We start from the raw sequence: 16891 nt of genomic DNA on the forward strand, positions 1-16891 counted from the left end.
TCAGTCTCATCACAGGACCTGTATGAAGGTCTACACCTTAATCATCTTTGCAAAGCTCCTGCAGAGACCATGGTAAACAAAGCCAAAACAAGGGGACAAAGAGAGGCAAAGCAGCGATGCTTTAGTCAGTGTCAGTGACTGGGTCTTACCAGGGACCTGTGACCTGCATCCGTATATCCCTGGGTGAGTCTGATAGTTCTTTTTGCCTCATTTTCCCTTTATAAGTGGGAGCACGATGCTATCTGCCTTACCGGGGGGCTGGATGTTTGCCCAAGCACTGTTCTCCACCCTGCGCCTGTGGAGGGGATGTATTAAATTCCTAGCAACAGGAAGGGTGGCTGGACCACTCAGAAAGAGAGCAAACTGAACATGAGACAAGCAGGGAATGGATTACCCTGTGCTTGACAGATGGTGCCAGGGACTGATGTGTTTATTTCCTTCACGGAGGAGCTTAGAGGAGGGGGGACGGGGCGGGTGAGGCAGGCACATGTATCAGAACACAGCAGCACGCTGCTGCAGCTCTGCTGACAACCACCAAACATGCCAACAGCCATTCCCAACTGGTTTGTAAGGGGCATGCTTCGTATCAGCTACAGGAACAGCAATATTGTGCCACATGGTGCTTTTAATTATCAAAGCAGCCTGAAAACGTTAATTAATCCTCCTCTAACATAGGGAAATGCAGTGCAGCAAGCAGTTTTTTGCCTATACTTCTTATGCCCTGGGTCTTTTCCACAGCTGGTTCGTATCACAATAACTCAAGTGACTGGAGGAGCTGGTCCTCTGTGCAGGACTGCTGAGCAGAAAAGGCTGCCTTAGGTCACAGAATCACAGAATGAATTGGAAGGGGTCCAAAAGGATCACCAAGCCCAGCTCCTGTCTCTGCATAGGACAACCCCAACATTCACACCGTGTGGCTGAGGGCATTGTCCAAAATGTTCCTCGAATATTGTCAGACTTGGCGCCATGCCTACTTCTCTGGGAAGCCTGTTCCAGTGCTGCACCACCCTCTGGTGAAGAACCTTTTCCTAATATCCAACCTCAACCTCCCCTGGCACTCACTCTGGAACTCAGTGAAGCAAAGAAGGGAAATGCCTGTGCCCAACAGCCTCAGTAATGCCCACCTTTAATGTATTCCCAATTAAATCAATTGCCCAGCACTGTGAGCAATGCTACAGGAAGCACTTCAGAGAAATTAAGTGACTGAGGAGTTAATCACAATCTCAGGAAGAATTCTGCAGTGAAACTTGGGCACCAACATATTGATCTAATTAAAACCTCTGACAAACCTTCAGTGGAATTCAGCGGAACCAGGGAACATCCCATAGAATTGGTGTCAGTGCTTGGGGGCTGCTTTTGTAGATCTCTCTATAAAGAGAAAATGTTACAGCTCAGTGGTTTTTTTCACTCCTACTCGGTCTCCAGAACCACTGTTAACTTTCCAGTATGCCTGCAGATTCCTGTGTGTCAAGGCCTACTAAACCACGCATGCCTGAGGTGGGACAGTGATCTAGTGGGAGTTTCCACCACTGTTTCTCCCATGCCTAGGATTTCTGGCAGCAGAGAGGAGGCAGCTGAAGTACAGAGTACAGACTTTGAGGCTGTGATCTCTCCGAGTGGCAAATGCACCCCTGCCCACCTTCTAGCTTTGCCTCACATCAAAGGCTGGGTTCCTCCCACTTGCTGCTCCTGTTTTTTGATTGTGGCTGCTGATGGCCTGTGTTTTTCAGTGGAGATGGCACCACCCGCAGCTTTCATTCTCATAAAGTAAACCTACTGGCACAGAAAAAAACACCAATTACCTTTCCTTTTCCCTCATAAGCTGACACCTATTGCTTTTGGCTTACCTGAAAGCTGACATGGACACAGATACTGCTTACTTTTTCAGACGAATGTGTTTTGCCGGGGGAAATTAGTTATACGGTTAACCTCAGCATCAGAAGATGCAGATTGAGGAGGAGGTCCCTCCATGCCCTCTCCTTAATGGCAGAGCAGGTTTCATTACCCTGTCACCATACAGAGTAGCCGTTAGCTAGATTTTAAAAGTGTTTAAGTGTAAAACCCCAAAGCACCCAGGAGCCATTTCAAAGAAGGAACTTAATGTCCAGAGAGGGACTTGGAAATTATGTGCCATTATTAAGATGTCAGGAACGGAGACAGTAGGCAGACCTGATGCCAGGGAATTTATAACACTCTCTTGCAGCAGCAAAGAGTCGTCATTGCAAACAGTGCAGCTCAGGGAAGGCTGGCAGAGGGACACAAATCGCCCTGCAGCCAGTTGGTGCTGCAGTGAGCCGGACTCACTGTCGTGCCCTAGCAAAGAAAGCAAGGTTGCCAAGTAGGATGGGGGCAATGCAAACATCAAAAATGAGACAGGGATCTTGCAGGGGTTTTGCATTGCTAAGCCTTCTTTTTGCAGTCTTCCACAGTGGAGGATGATTACTGCAGTCAGCTGCATGCTTGTGCTTTCCTCTGCTGCTGTCTCATGGTTTCTGTACAGTGGTAGCGCTCTCATCTTTTGCTTGGGGGAGATCTTATCGAGTGTCCAACACAGGGATGACAACAACCATCTGATTGCACAACTTCCTCACCCAGAACTTTGGTCTGACACAGGTCTGTGAGTGACGATGGGAGATGGCAGTGCTCCACTGACCCAGCTGCCAATGCCCCTGCATTTCACTGTAGGTGATTTCAAGTGAGCTTTCATCCTCGGCTGAGGAGGTAAAGCTGGAACCATTCATTTGGCACAGAAAAGCATCACAACAGCTGCCTGCCAGGAGAGGAGATAAACATTTTGGGGGAGAACAGCTTCTCCAGTGCACGTGGACTTCATCAAACAGTCTGGGCTGCCCCTATTGTTTGTGAGCACTGGCTGAGAACAAAGACAGATTGGGCTAGAAAGGGCCCCACACAGAGACATTCAGAGCACATGCAGAACAGGACACTTGAATGGCGACACTGGATCACCAGTTTTTGGTATAATCAGAGGAATCTGCTAGCTTAGAAATATATGTACATAGACCTGGGGCCCAGATGAATTCCCATAGCTCTTTCTTTCCAGTTGTGCTTACCAAGAGATGGAACTGTTTCATTACAATACTCGCTTCACAGATGTGAGGGTGAGGAAAAATCTCTTTGCACTGTCAGTCTTTCCTTGGCTGTTCCCAGACCTCTGGGTAGGTTTTCCCACCCACAGTGTCTCCTTGAAGGCTTTGGAACTGATTCAGGATCTCTATCAGCCTTTTAACAAACCACCCCCTGCTCAGAATGCACACCATCAGATGTCCAAGGTGAGCCTGTGTACAGGAACAGAGCCAGCACCGCTCCAGGCTTACTGTTCTTCTTGTTCATAGATATCTACCCAAAGACAGCTACCAAAGGTGCCAAGCTCTGAGGAAGAAGAAAGCAAAAGGCAAGCAAAGCCTGGGGGAAGAAATGAGTGGCCCACATAAAAAGGGGAGACGGCAATACAGAAAATGCCAGCAAATAAACTAAGACTCGTTTTGGAGTTTCAGAAAGCAAGCTTCCTTTATCAGGCCTGGGCATCACGAGGGAGTGATCTCCATCAATCATGTGCAATGAGACAGAAGCTGGTTACAGAATATATTTCCCACTTACATGCCTTTTTCCAAGAAATCTTATGCATATTCTATTACTTTCCAAGTTCTAATTTTAATGTCATTATGGACTTCACAACAGTCAAAGCTCTTGTTAATTTGGAGCTGGCTCCAGCTCTCTGCTTGACCTTGTATTTGGGACAAGGAAAGGCTGCAAACAGCAGTGATTGAAGAAGAGGCATCTGTTCAGCACAGATCACACTAAACACAAGACGTTCTCATCTCCAAAGAATGAACAGTGTCTGGAAAAACACTGTTTGAAAGAAAGCATGCTGTCAGAGGGACATTCTGTCTACCTTCCAAAAAAATACAATTGCTCAGATGAAATTTAAATCTAATTTACCTTAAATAAAAAATATTTCACTTTTTGTAGTAGTAACTACTTCCTGTACCAACAGGACATGGAAGGGAAGAGGACATGAAAGCCTACCAAATAAGTAAACTCATCCATACCCCTGAAATACATACATTACTCACTTGGCAGGGGCGAGCAAGCTTTCTTCCTACATCTGCAGGACATGACACAAAGGGGATGTGGCCTTCACAGCTGATTATGTGCCAACAAGTATATTTCAAGCAGGCAACAGGACATCAGCAAGGAGCAGAGCTGCGGCAGTGACAGCCTGGCATAGGAGCCAAACACCCAACGGAACATGGAGTAGAGGGCACAGCAGGTCCTGGAAGAGGAGGGCTTTAAGGGAAGAGTTGGACACTTGGCGCATTGAGGGGACGCAGAGCAGTAAAAAAGCAAACAAAACCAGCGATTTGCCAATAAAGCATTAAAGGGTATTCCATCATTACTGGTGTTGCATCATTATTAGTCAGGCTTCTAGGCATCTGCTAGTGTGACAGCTAATTATTATTATTACAGTGTTTAGACAGATTTTAACAAAGCATGATGTAGGTGCCTCACTCCCATTCATTTCAGAGCAGCTTAGGCAGCAGGGCTTAACTTAGCTAATAGTCCAGCCTCAGCCTGGAACGTGGGCAGCTGGATGAGCTGATCTTCCCTTCAAGAAACGAATGTGCTTTCACAAGTGCTCTTTCAAAATCTAAACTGGCTTGAAAAGTCTCGGTAGACTCAACTAACTAACCAGTCTAGCGCTCATCTTAGCAAGAGAAACATCTCTGATCTCATTCCAGTCCCTTGCAGATTTTTGCCTGAAGAGTCATGCACGCGCTTGGCAGTTTCTAATTCACTTTGGGGAGATCCAATTTTAGATAGCTGAGAACAGACTAAGTCAAGAGCAGCACATCACAAGGGCTGGGATGCTGTTAAATATGATATTTAATTGACCTGTGTTTTCTTCTTTTCCCATCTCCCCAGCATCCATTCAGTGGTGATCTCAGAGCCCTTCTGTGCTTTTCCTCCCGTCAGATAAAATCTGGTCATCAAACCCACCAGCGTCTGGGCTTTGTCTGAGGGATTTTTTTCTTTTCTTGCTACTTCAAACTGAGAAGCAAACTCAGGACCTCAAAGAGTGCAGACAGTGTGACCGCTTGTGAGCAAAGGGCACCGGCTTCTCCAGGTCATGTGAGTCCTGAGCAAACATGCTTCTCTTCGGAAGGCTTCTCATGGGTAGCTCCCAAAGGAACAGAATGGGACAGTACTCCTTCCCTCAAAATAGCAAGCAAACAAGGTATATCCAGTCATGCTTACACATGAAAAAAGTAAGCTGATGAAACAAGTGGAACAGCTCAGGACTCGGGGCAGAGGAGCAAAATGACAGAGCCAAGAGATGGGTTAAAAATAAATAGGTCAAAATCTCTCTGAAAGACCAGGAAAAGCTTTCCCTGGCAATTTCACTCCAGCACCAGATACAAAACTGCAAGCAGAATTGAACCATGTACCAGGCACATGAGTTTTCTGTGGCTGTTTATGCCCCCAGTTTCTGAAGGCACCAATAATGGCTGTGGATGATGTATGAAGAACCATGCTCCTGCCTACATCCCTGAGGGCTGGGACAGTGATGCACGTCACATTGCCATAGAGCCGCCCAGGGGCAGCCCACACGCTTGTGCCAGCTCACAGCTACTAACAGTTGTCGTTCGCTGCTGAAAAATGAGTGTGGTGGATCTTGGTTGGAGCCAGGGGTGCGTCTGTGTGTGTGTGTGTGTGCGTGCAGTGACTCACTGTTACACCTCCAAACAAACACAGTTAGGGCAGAACAAGAGGTGGTTGCTAGATGATCAGTTTGAGTTAATCAAGACTTCACTATTTTGTAGGCTTTTATTCTGGGTAACTGAGGAGGTTTTCTTTTGTGTCGTATAGCTCTGTTTACATTGACTAATCCCACTTGAGGATAAATGATCCTTAGCCCTCTCTCAGCTATCAAATGATTGCTACACAGCTTGTGTGTTTGATCGGTTGCTCAGTCCTGTGTCCCGCACCCACAGTCTAATCTTTCATTCCCATATAGGCCATAGCAAGCTCGACCCTGCGTTAGCCAATGAGCACGGAAGCCCAGGTAATCATAGAATGGTTTAGGTTGGAAAGGACCTTAAAGCCCGTCCAGTTCCAGCCCCCCTGCCACGGGCAGGGACACCTTACACTGGATCAAGTTGCTCAAAGCCCTATCCAATCTGGCCTTGAAGACCTTCAGGGATGGGGCTTCCACAACTTCTCTGGGCAACCTGTTCCAGGGCCTCATCACCCTCATGGTGAAGAATTTTTTCCTAATGTCTAATCTAAATCTTCCTCCTTCCAATTTAAAGCTATTCATCCTTGTCCTGTCACTATATGCCCTTCTAAAAAGTCCCTCCCCAGCTCTCCTGTAGACCCTTCAGGTACTGGAAGGCTGCTATAAGATCTCTCCAGAGCCTTCTCTTCTCCAGCCAGAACAACCCAAAGTCTCTCAGCCTATCCTCATAGCAGAGGTGCTCCAGCCCTCTGATCATCTTTGTGGCCTCCTCTAGACCCTTTCCAACAGTTCCATATCCTTCTTACATTGGGGTTCCAGAACTGGACACAATACTCCGGGTGAGGTTTGGAACAAAGCTGAGTAACATCATTTAAACTGAAACCTAGAGAAATTTGTCTTGACACCGCTTCTTAACATAAGCACACTGAGCCAACAGTGAGCCGAAACAGCCGTGTGTATAAACCATTTGCAAACAACCCAGGGCACTGTGTTAAGACAGGAGACCACCTTACGAAAGAAGCCTTTTATAAGGCTGTAATATCATAACCCAGGGATCTTCTTACCTCAAGCAAACCAGCGTCCAGGAGTTTCTCTCCTCCTCGCTGTGTGCTCTATTCTGCACTGCTTTGCTTTCTGTGGAGTCATTTTACCCTGGGCCGAGTTATGCAGTCCCTCCTCTCTAGAAGAGCGGTGTAGAATTAGAAACACTCAACAAGAGACAGAGCAATTTAGAAACCAATTTTTTGCTCAGGCCAGCAGCTCTCAAACTGAGACCCACAGCATCAAGGAATTCTTTCCTACCAGACGAGCAGGACTCAGCTTTCCAGCTAACATTAGTCTTTGTCCTTATTTCTGGAAACCAGCACACACCAAGTGCAAAAGCAAATTTGGGAAATAATTTCCTGATGTTACCCTCCTGTTAGCCTTACCTATAAGTACTGGAGCTGTGGTGAGCCAGAGCTGAGGCTGGGGAGGGCAGAGGGCGTCATCTGTGCTACGATCAGCAGGAAAGGGGGTCTCCGCAAGGCACAGAGATAAGTCCATGCCAGGAAGAGGCTGGCAGAACACAGCGGCGTTGCCGTGGCTCCTACAAGCAAACCACCAAGCACGGTGGCAGGAACCCATCGCCACTGTTTTTTTCTATACCAACTCAATATCAAAGCAGACAGGAGGTAAAGGAGTGGGTTACAGCCACGCAAAGAACCCAGGGAGCACGCGGCGACGTAGACAGTGAGGAGGAGAACATGTGCAGCTTATGTCTCTGTCCTCCTGCGCTCACCATGGCTGCAGGCACTGGGGACCCACACCAGGGCAGGCAGCGAGGAAAGCGACTGGAGAGTCACAGAGGCAGGGAAGAGTTTGGGTTGGAGGGACCTCAGAGACCCACAGGAAGCTGCTGGGTGGACGCTCAGCCAAGGCAAGCACAGCTTTGTCCAGGGAGGCACTGGCTACCCTGCGCTACAGCCGAGATGCTCCACACGCCAGCCACACGCCAATCACATGCCAGCCACATGCCAATCACACGTTGCCATGTGATTGGTGTGTGATTGGTGTGTGGAGTGTGACTGGATAGTGATTGGTGTGTTACTGGCCTGTGTCACCTAATCCCCCTGTGTCACCCCCCCCCCGTGTCACCCAACTGTCCTGTGGATTTGTATTCACATGCATATGCAGAGTGTGCTCACACCCATGTGTGGCTGTGTGTTCCCACACGTACTCACAGCGCTGGGGTGGGGCTGCAGCCTGGAGCCTTCGGCCTCTTCTTTCTCAGCACCACCTTCTTCACCACTTTCTTCCTCAGCACCCGCGGCCTCACCTGGGGGGGCTCGGGGAGGGTTTGGAGGGTTATGTGGGCGGGGGACATTGGGGACCCCCAGCACCCATCGCCCCTGGTGTCCCCAGAGCCCCCGGGGCGTCTCCTCACCAGTACAGGCATATGCTTGTGTACATGCACATCCACATCTGCACATCTGCATACACACATGCCCAAATACAGCCCTGCACGCTCCCATGCATGCACACACACACCCTGCACACACAGAGCTGTGCACACGCATTCCTGCCTGCACAGACACACACACTCTTATACTCAGCCATGCACACACTTGTACACATTCCTGCCCACACCGTGCACACACAGAGCTGTGCACACACATTCCTGCCTGCACTGTGCACACACGTGCAGCACGCACACACACATGTACACTCAGCCATGCACACACTCATGTGTGTGAGTACACACATTCCTGCACACACCGTTCACACACAGAGCTGTACACATGCATTCCTGCCTGCACTGTTGTAAGGGTCAGTCAAAGGATCCATTTCTGTCTCAACATTTCTCATCAGGTGCTAAGCCTCAGAAAATGGCCAAAGCTGGTACGCAAAGAATGCTTTGTACCTGCCAAAGCTGGTACAGAACAAATGCTTTGTACCTGTCTCGAAGCCTCCCTGCTACCTGCACCTACCTCCTTATTGCCCTACTATTGTGAAAGATCCATGAAGCAAGACGGGAAAATTAATGATAGGACTTACCACAGACCCATACCACACCAGAGCATGCACAGGGACAAATTCATCCAAAGTTCAAGGTGATGATGGCTGCTACCCTTCGTTGAGGACCTCAAGTCGACCACCGCTGTCAGGAGGAGCACATGTGCAAGAGGAGGCCAACCACGCCTCAGACACTCCTTTCTTGGCATGTGTGGCCTACTAGGTGGAGACTGGCATATCTCCACAGGATTAAGGTGGAACAAACGTGGGTGGCAAGGAGGAATCAGGTGTATTGACCAGCATAAAAGACAGCTCTGGAGCAGCTGAATTTTGAAGATCTTCCCCACCGTGAGATCACATCGATCAAAGACAGAGCAGTGGAATGCCTTCTGGACCGGGACCCTCAGAGATGCCAGATGTCTGTCGACACATGGTGGTAGCTATAAACCCCTTTTTCTTCCCTTTTCTCCCCATCTTTTTCTTTATTCTCTCTTTCTATCGCAAGCCGCTTTACGGGCACAATTAATAAAGTTCCTCTTTGGATTGAAATTTAACTCCCTCAACTTGTTGAATTATTGCTTTTTTTGCACTCCGAGATCATAGCCACTTTTCAGAACCATCACGCGTCCACTTTTGAGTGGACCTCGACAACCGTGCACACACACGCAGCATGCATGGACACACACACACTTATGCACACATTCCTGCACACACAGAGCCGCACATACACATTCCTGCACACGCAGTGCACACACACGCAGCACGCAGACACACGTGTACACTCAGCCATGCACACACGCACAGACTCATGCATACCTTTCTGCACACACCGTGCACACTCAGCCATGCACACACTCACATTCCCTTTCCAACCCCCGCCCCCAGGTCCGTGCCCCCCTTTGCCTGCCCCTCACCCCCCACACTCAGAGCTGGGGGGTCCCGTCCTGGTTCTTTTGAGGGGTCTCATCCTGGTGCCTTTGGGGGGACCCGGGGAGCTCTCGGAGCCGTGTCTTTGGGGGCTCCTATCCCGTTTTCTGAGGGAGTCTCGACTCCTTTGGGGGCTTCGGTCGCGGTGCGTTTTGGGGGCCCAGTGTGGTTTGGGGGGGGGGTGTCTCGGGTGTCCCGTCCCAATGCCTTTGGGGGGTCCAGGCATGGCTGGAAGGGTTTCGATCACAGTGCCTTTGGGGGGTCCCGTCTGGGCTCCTCTGGGGGGTTCAGTGGCAGTTGAGGGGGGAGCTGTGGGTCCAAGGGTTCCCATTGAGGCTGGGGGGGGGGTGTCATCACAGTTCCTTTGGGGGGTGTCCCATCCTGGTGGTTTTGGAGTGTCCTGTGGAGGCGGGGGTGGCTCTTGGGGTGGTGGGTCCAGGAGCGGCAGGGCGGGCGGCCAGCAGCAGCAGCGGGGCAAGGGGCACCCCTGCCATGGCCAGGCGGAGCCCACATGGCACTGACCCCCCAGCACCTCCCCTCCCTCCAGCCCCACTCGGGAACCCCAGGGGGTGCGGCCCCGGCGGAGGGTCAAACTGTCCCCACTGTTCCCAGTACTGTGTCCCCACTGTCACAGCACCCCAGTGTCACCAGTATACCCAGAAACGTGTCCCCGCTGTCCCAGCACCCCACAGTGTCCCCAGTATCCCCACTGCCCTTATATCCCAGTATCCCCAGTACTGTTTCCACTCTCCCTGCACCCCAGTATCCCCAGTACTGTCTCCCCACTGTCCCAGCACCCCAGTATCCGCAGTACCATATGCCCCCATCCCCCCAATCCTGCCCCCTTCCAGCCCAAGGATCCATCCCCCGATCCTGCTCCTCTGCCCTGGAAGCAGTTAACAATAAGGTCCATCTGCCCCCCTCCCATCAGAACAAAAAGGCTCATCCCGCCCCCTCCCATCAGAACAATAAGGCCCATCCGTCTCCCCATCAGCGCCTGTTGGGGTGGTTGGAGGCCCACACACACTCTGCTGAACCCCGCTGGCGTCACTAAAGAAAGTCATTTGGATCTCCACACCTCCTCAAGCCAAAACCGCCAATAGCCTATTCAATTTCCCTCCCTTAACAGAATCATAGAATAGTTTGGGTTGGAAGGGACCTTAAAGATCATCTAGTTCCAACTCCCATGCCATGGGCAGGGACATCCCACTAGATTAGGCTGCCCAACGCCCCAGCCAACCTGGCTTTGCTCCCCTGGGCAACATGTTCCAGTGTCTCACCACTCTCATGGTGAAGAAATTCTTCCTAATGTCCAACATAAATCTGCCACTCTGCAGTTTATACCCGTTCCCCCGGTCCTGTCACCACAAGCCTTTATGAATAGCCCCTCTCCAGCTTTCCTGTAGGCCCCCTTCCGGTGCTGGAAGGTCGCTATAAGATCTCCTAGGAGCCTTGTCTTCTCCAGGCTGAACAAGCCCAACTCTCTCAGCCTGTCCTTGTAGGGAAGGTGCTCCAGCCTTCCAATCAGTTTAATGGACGACAGCAGAAGGTGAACATTTAGTACATTCTCACCTCCCCTTGGGTTACTTTGCAGCCTCTGTTCACAAAAACAGCTCACTTACCATTGCTTGTCTCGGCGCAGCAACTCCTTCCTTTTCCCACTGGTCTCGTCACTGTCTGATCAGCTCTCGGTGCCAATCAGCCAAGTCTCCATAACCTTGGCTGAAAACAGCTTCATTTCCTTTTGAAGGACAGAAAGCTCCTGGCAACCCTACCGTGACGGGATGAGCTTTGAATCTTCCTGCTTTTCCAAGTCCTGTTTCAGCTGCAAGAGAAGAGAGAACATCTAGTGCCAGACGTTAACAAAAAGACCACCTCCCCCTGCCCCGACTTCACCACTCGCAGCACTGGAAAAGGCAGGTTGACTCAGAGCAAATTGTTTATGTAGAAAATCATATCAAAGCCAGGAAGTTGTGCCCGTGTTGCCTGCCGGTTACTTTTTGCCTCAAGAAAATGTCAGGTGTCCGCTGCAGGCCTCCCACGAGAAAAGCAGTGGGTCACTTACACGTCAATAAATCCCCAGGCACAGAGACAGCCAGCAAAGGGATCCAGCTGCGCACAGCTGCTGCTCAGAAAACACCCCACAGCTCTTCTCCGCTTGTGGGGAATCCCATTGCTGACCTCAAAGGGCGAAAAAGAAAACCCTTAACTGCACCAACCCTTAACCCACCGCACAAGTCTCACACCAAGGACAGGACAGGTCATTGCTCAAACTGGGATCCCTGTACAACTCCGGTAGCACGCTTTCTGAAAACGATTGCAATGACATGTGCTGCTTTAAGCTCAGCTGTGCCGCTAACCCTTTTCATCCTACTGGCTGTGTCCAGCTCTGTAGGGTGGCAGCGCTCCCCGCTCATCCGTACGCAGACGAAACGGTTCGGGCCGAGTGCGGGTTTTGACCTTCTCTAGCAGCTTCAGACAGTGAAAGGCAGAGGTAGAGCTTTGAACCTGGGCACCTGAAAGAAACAACTGGAAATATTTCTTGCCCTTTCCTCAGAGGCAGGAAGAAGCTTTGGGAGTTTAACAGATGACAGCACAAGGTGAGTCCTGCCACACCCATTTCACTTCAGCACTGGAACCCAAGGCAGCTTTGAGTTCATACCCTCTCCTTTGGCAATTCTTGCAGCATTTTCTCTTCTCATATTCACTGCGCTCCGTCATGGGCACTGGAAGAGAAGGGGCAAACTTCCACGTGCATCTGCTCTCTCATTGGCAAGACTTCCATCAGATTCTCTCTGCTGACAAAGCAAAAGGAACGAGTCGTTACGGCAAAATGCCCCAAGTAACCGTGCTTTAAATGAACCATCCTCCACAGCTCTCACCATGGGCTTGACACCCCAACGCCTGGCAACTTCTGAGCCACGCCAGACCGGCCAGAGCCCGCCATGGGACCAGGCAGAGCTCCTCTAGCTCTTCCTGCCACTCTGAGGCCATTGAAGGGAGTGATCGACCACATTTTCGAACGGAGGCTTTTCTTGAGGGAGGCAGGTGTGCTGCGGTTCATCCCGGTACGGCAGCCTCTGAAAGGCCATCCTTCCATCTCCTTACCTCAAGCTCACCGCCGTGGGTTATCTTAGCCATTAAGCTAATGGGAGAAATATTTTAGAGGCTGCTCTTTCCCACCTTGACTGCCCAGTGATCTCCTGAGGCACAAGTTCAGCCAAATTTGAAGGAGATGACAGACACTGAGGATGCATTAAGAAGCACAAGAAACTCAAGCTTATTTCACTCGCCTCCACCTCCAAAGAGAGCCCTGCCTTCAGGTCTTACAGCCCTTTCTTCTCCTTCATGAAACCAGGATTAGGATTCAGGTTTCAGTCACCTCTCCTGAAAGAGCCTTCTCAGCCATGTGCAAATTCTGCCCAAAGAAACACTTCTTGTCCCCCTGCCAGCTCCAAACACTGTCAGCATGTCACCCATCTCCCACGTGCCCCCTCCATAGGCAAAGGACATCTTTAACACAACAATCCTAAGGCAGCAGGGGTTACTGCAGTTGGAGAATCCACAAACTTCACGTTCTATGGCATCGAGGCCCACACAGAGCCTTCTGCATTCACTTCCAGAATGAAATCTGCCCAGTTCAGGCAGAGAGAGGCAAAAGAAGTCACCTCAGTTGCAGATACCCTCACACTACGGAAGCTCCTGGTGCTACCAGCTCTCATTTGGCAAACATGCCAGGCGCTGCGGTACTTTTCCACCCCTAGAGATGGTCCCTCTGGCTTAGCAAGCAGATCAGCTGTCCCAGCACCCGGCCTCGGCGGTGGAGAACCGATGACCCCACAACAGCTCCAGCTGCAGATCCTGAGAGCAAGCAACTCACTTAGTTACACTGAACACAAACATTTGTGCTCTACGGGCTCATCAGGGATCCAACTGCTTCCTGAGGAATGGCGTCAGCCGGCACGTTCTGCTTGGCCATCGCCTTCACCGGGGCTTTCGCCCGACAATCGTGACACAACATCAACTCGTGCATAAGCAGGCACGTACACACACGCAAAGGAACGCTAAAGAGAAACAACACGAGGCCTCACTGGGCAACAGCACCGTGAAGATGGTCCCACAGAAGCCAGGGCGAGGCCTTCTCAGTCAGCCAGGGAAAAGCAGGCAAAGTTCATTCTCCTTCTCCCCCCACGCCATGCGAGCGAGCTCACCGGTATCCATCGTGACGGGACAGAAGACAGAAGAATTTTTCAAAGCCTGTTCCGCCAGACTTTTGCCAGATTTTTTCAGCAGAGCCGAGCCAAGCCGAGTCGACCCGTGCTGTGCCGAGCTATGCCAAGCCGTGCCGAGCCGAGCTATGCCAAGCCGTGCTGAGCCATGCCGTGACGAGCTGAGCCGTGCCATGCCGAACTGAGCCGAGCCGAGCTGAGCCGTGCCGAGCCCGCGCTCACGGGGCTGTCAGGAGACACAGGGGACACACCCCGGGCAGAGACAGGGGGGGCTTAAGGAGGAGACTGGGGGGGACACGGGGCGCTGCCCCTCTCCCAGCCCCAGCCAGCATCCCACTGGCCACAGGCGGCGGTGCGCGGGGTGGGCGGAAGGGCAGCGAAGAGCCGAGCCGAGCCGTGCCGAACAGTGGCCGGGCGGAGCCGAGAGAAGCCGCGCGGCTCCGAGCCGAGCTTTGAAATCCACCGCCCTCCCGCGCCCCGCCCCGCCCCTCCCGGCTAGCCCGGCGCTGTGCTCCCCCCAGTTTGCACTACTGCACTGCGGCCGCGTCACGGCAGCACTGAGCCCCCCGTCAGTCCCGAGCACAGGGATCCCAGCCAATGGGAGCGCTCCCTCCTCGGCCCGCCCCCTGAGTTTGCCGCAGTTGATTGGCCGTCGTTATCTGTCTGACGTGTGTCTCAGCCAATGAGCGCTCTCACCTCACGGCCCGTCCCCCTGGCGCTCTGACGGCGCTGATTGGTTGCTGCCCCCTGAGTGACGCGCAGCTCAGCCAATGAAAGCGCTCGGTCTATGAAGGCTCTACTTCTTTTGTAGAAGGAAAAGCCGGGGGGTAGGAAGTGTACGGGCTTTAAGGTGCTTTCCGACCTAAACCATTCCACGATTTTATGATTACATGGACTTCCGTGCTCACCGGCTAACGCAGGGTGGAGCTTGCCATGACATCCCACAAGCTCAGGCTGCCCAAGCCCCCATCCAAGCTGGCCTGGAACACCTCCAGGGATGCCGAGATTCCCTGGGCAACCTGTTCAATCCCAGGCTTCATTCACAGATATTTTCCATATCTTTCCTATTTTCAGCCTTGACCTTTCCCTTTAAGGCCCTCTCTGGGAGCTGAAGGTGAAGCGTTTCAGGTGACAGTTGTGAACATACACCGATGCAGCCTTCAGACCAGGCTGAGGAAGGGGTTAACCTGTTCCCATGGGAGCAGGCTGCGGGCAGGGGGTTGGAGGCAGCAGGGCTCTGCCAGCTGCCAGGGAACTGGATTGACTCATGCCCCCGGACCAGGAGGAGCTGTGCATAATCGGTACCTTATTTTAGCAGGGAACCGTTTCTAGAATGGGGTTTGTAGTTAAGAGCTTAGATTAAATCTTCCTGGATTTGGAAAAGAGAAGCAGAGCAAACAGCTGGGACTGCCTGGTACCATCATGGTCTGGGCTTTATCCTTCCTTAAGCTGAGGGAAGAAAACCTTCAGGAAAAAAGACAATCTGTCACAAAATTATTCTGATTTTGGTAGAGGCAAACAGCAGATTTCCTGCCCCAAAATAGCGTGAATTCTGATTGTGCTTATTTTTAAAAGGAATTAATCACAGATACTTGTTTTTGTTTAAAGCTGAGTTGTTTTTCTGGAGGATTTAAATCTTCCTTCACAGTGCTTATAACATGAAATGCCACAAAGCAGGGCTGTCACACAGCAGTCGGAGGTTAATACTGACAAGAAGAGAAAGAGAAGCTGGTTGGGAAGCTTGGATGGGAAGGAGCAGGAAGCAGCCTCAAGAGGTCATCTCTGTTACTAGGCTGGATCTGCTAATGCAAGCAGGGAAGGAAAATTAGGCTTGGAAAATAATTTCAGCCTTAAGAATTTAGCCTGGCACTGACATTGAGGCACAGGTTTAATCTTCAAAAGCCTTTTCTTATTGTGGATGTATCCTTCCCACTTTCTTTTTCTCTCCTAGCCCAATTTGCTTCGAGTAGTGAATGGTTTTCAAAATAAGACGTTGTCTGGAGTCAGCATTCGTGCCGGTGGCCCACATCATGATCCCACCACTGAAACTAAACCACCTGGAATATTCAGGGCAAAAGGCCTTGTGTAGTCCACCCTTCAGGGAGAGAGTGCTTTCCAGTTAATTGGCAGAAAATGTTGGTGGGAACGATTGCTAGTTCCATCTGAGGGGAGCAAGCCCACCTGCATGCTAGAATTTCTGCTACCTGTGCAGGTGAAAAATCTCTTTTTGTCCTCTCAGAGGAGCTAAAAATGTTTGCTTTGAGAAACACAGAGGGATCCTGGTTTGGAATGGGAAAAGGAAGAAGCCAAGGAATCTGGGACCTACATGAAGGGCACACTCACAAATGTGCAAAGTGTATTCGGTGACAGTGGTTCACAGGGTTCTGGAGATCATCATCATTTGTCCCATAAGTAATTATCTGAGTGGATTAATCACTGCTGGCTCTGGCAGGGCCTTTAATTCAATTTCCAATAAGAGGCTGTGATCTCCAGTCCTACCAAACCTGCTTGGGGCACGCTGGCCAAAAAGGTGTCAGTGAGGACAACATGGCTCTTGCCTTCTGGGCAAGGGGCAGAAGAATATTGAGTGGCATTCTGGTGGGACGGAAGGAGAGCCGTCTGTTCACATTTGTCTTGGGCTGTTTAGTGCTTGCATTTGGTATAGTGAAAAGCTCCCAGGATCAAGTTAAAGAGTGAAATCTGAGCTTTCTTGGAAATAAACCCAAAATGTTTCCAGCTTTTGGGGTTATGGGGTCCTCGTATAAAACAGTGGTGGCTTGCATTGGGCTAATGAGGTGGATCTGACATTGCTATCTCAAACCTTGCTGCTGCAGAGCAGAGCAGGTGCCTGCTGGACACAAAAACATGAGGCTGCCAGCTTGAGGGTTCCTCCTTTCTAAAGTCCTTCCAAATCAATGAAATACACTGGCACATTTAATCAGTGTTGATTGCCTGAACAGGATTTAGAGACAAGAGCTAAGCG

At 50.9% G+C, this 16891-nt stretch overlaps 1 long non-coding RNA gene across 1 annotated transcript; it reads right to left on the bottom strand.

Annotated features, from left to right (window-relative positions):
* Window positions 1-178: 178 nt before the first annotated feature.
* On the bottom strand, window positions 179-14010 carry LOC128851656 (uncharacterized). Its single transcript, XR_008449047.1, has 6 exons — window positions 13891-14010; window positions 12342-12477; window positions 11302-11504; window positions 7981-8084; window positions 6823-6938; window positions 179-4294 (listed from the first exon to the last, which is right to left on the bottom strand). It is a non-coding gene; the product is annotated as an uncharacterized LOC128851656 (long non-coding RNA).
* Window positions 14011-16891: the final 2881 nt, after the last annotated feature.

The sequence above is a fragment of the Cuculus canorus genome, chromosome 3 (genome assembly GCF_017976375.1).
Source record: "Cuculus canorus isolate bCucCan1 chromosome 3, bCucCan1.pri, whole genome shotgun sequence".
NCBI lineage: Eukaryota > Metazoa > Chordata > Aves > Cuculiformes > Cuculidae > Cuculus > Cuculus canorus.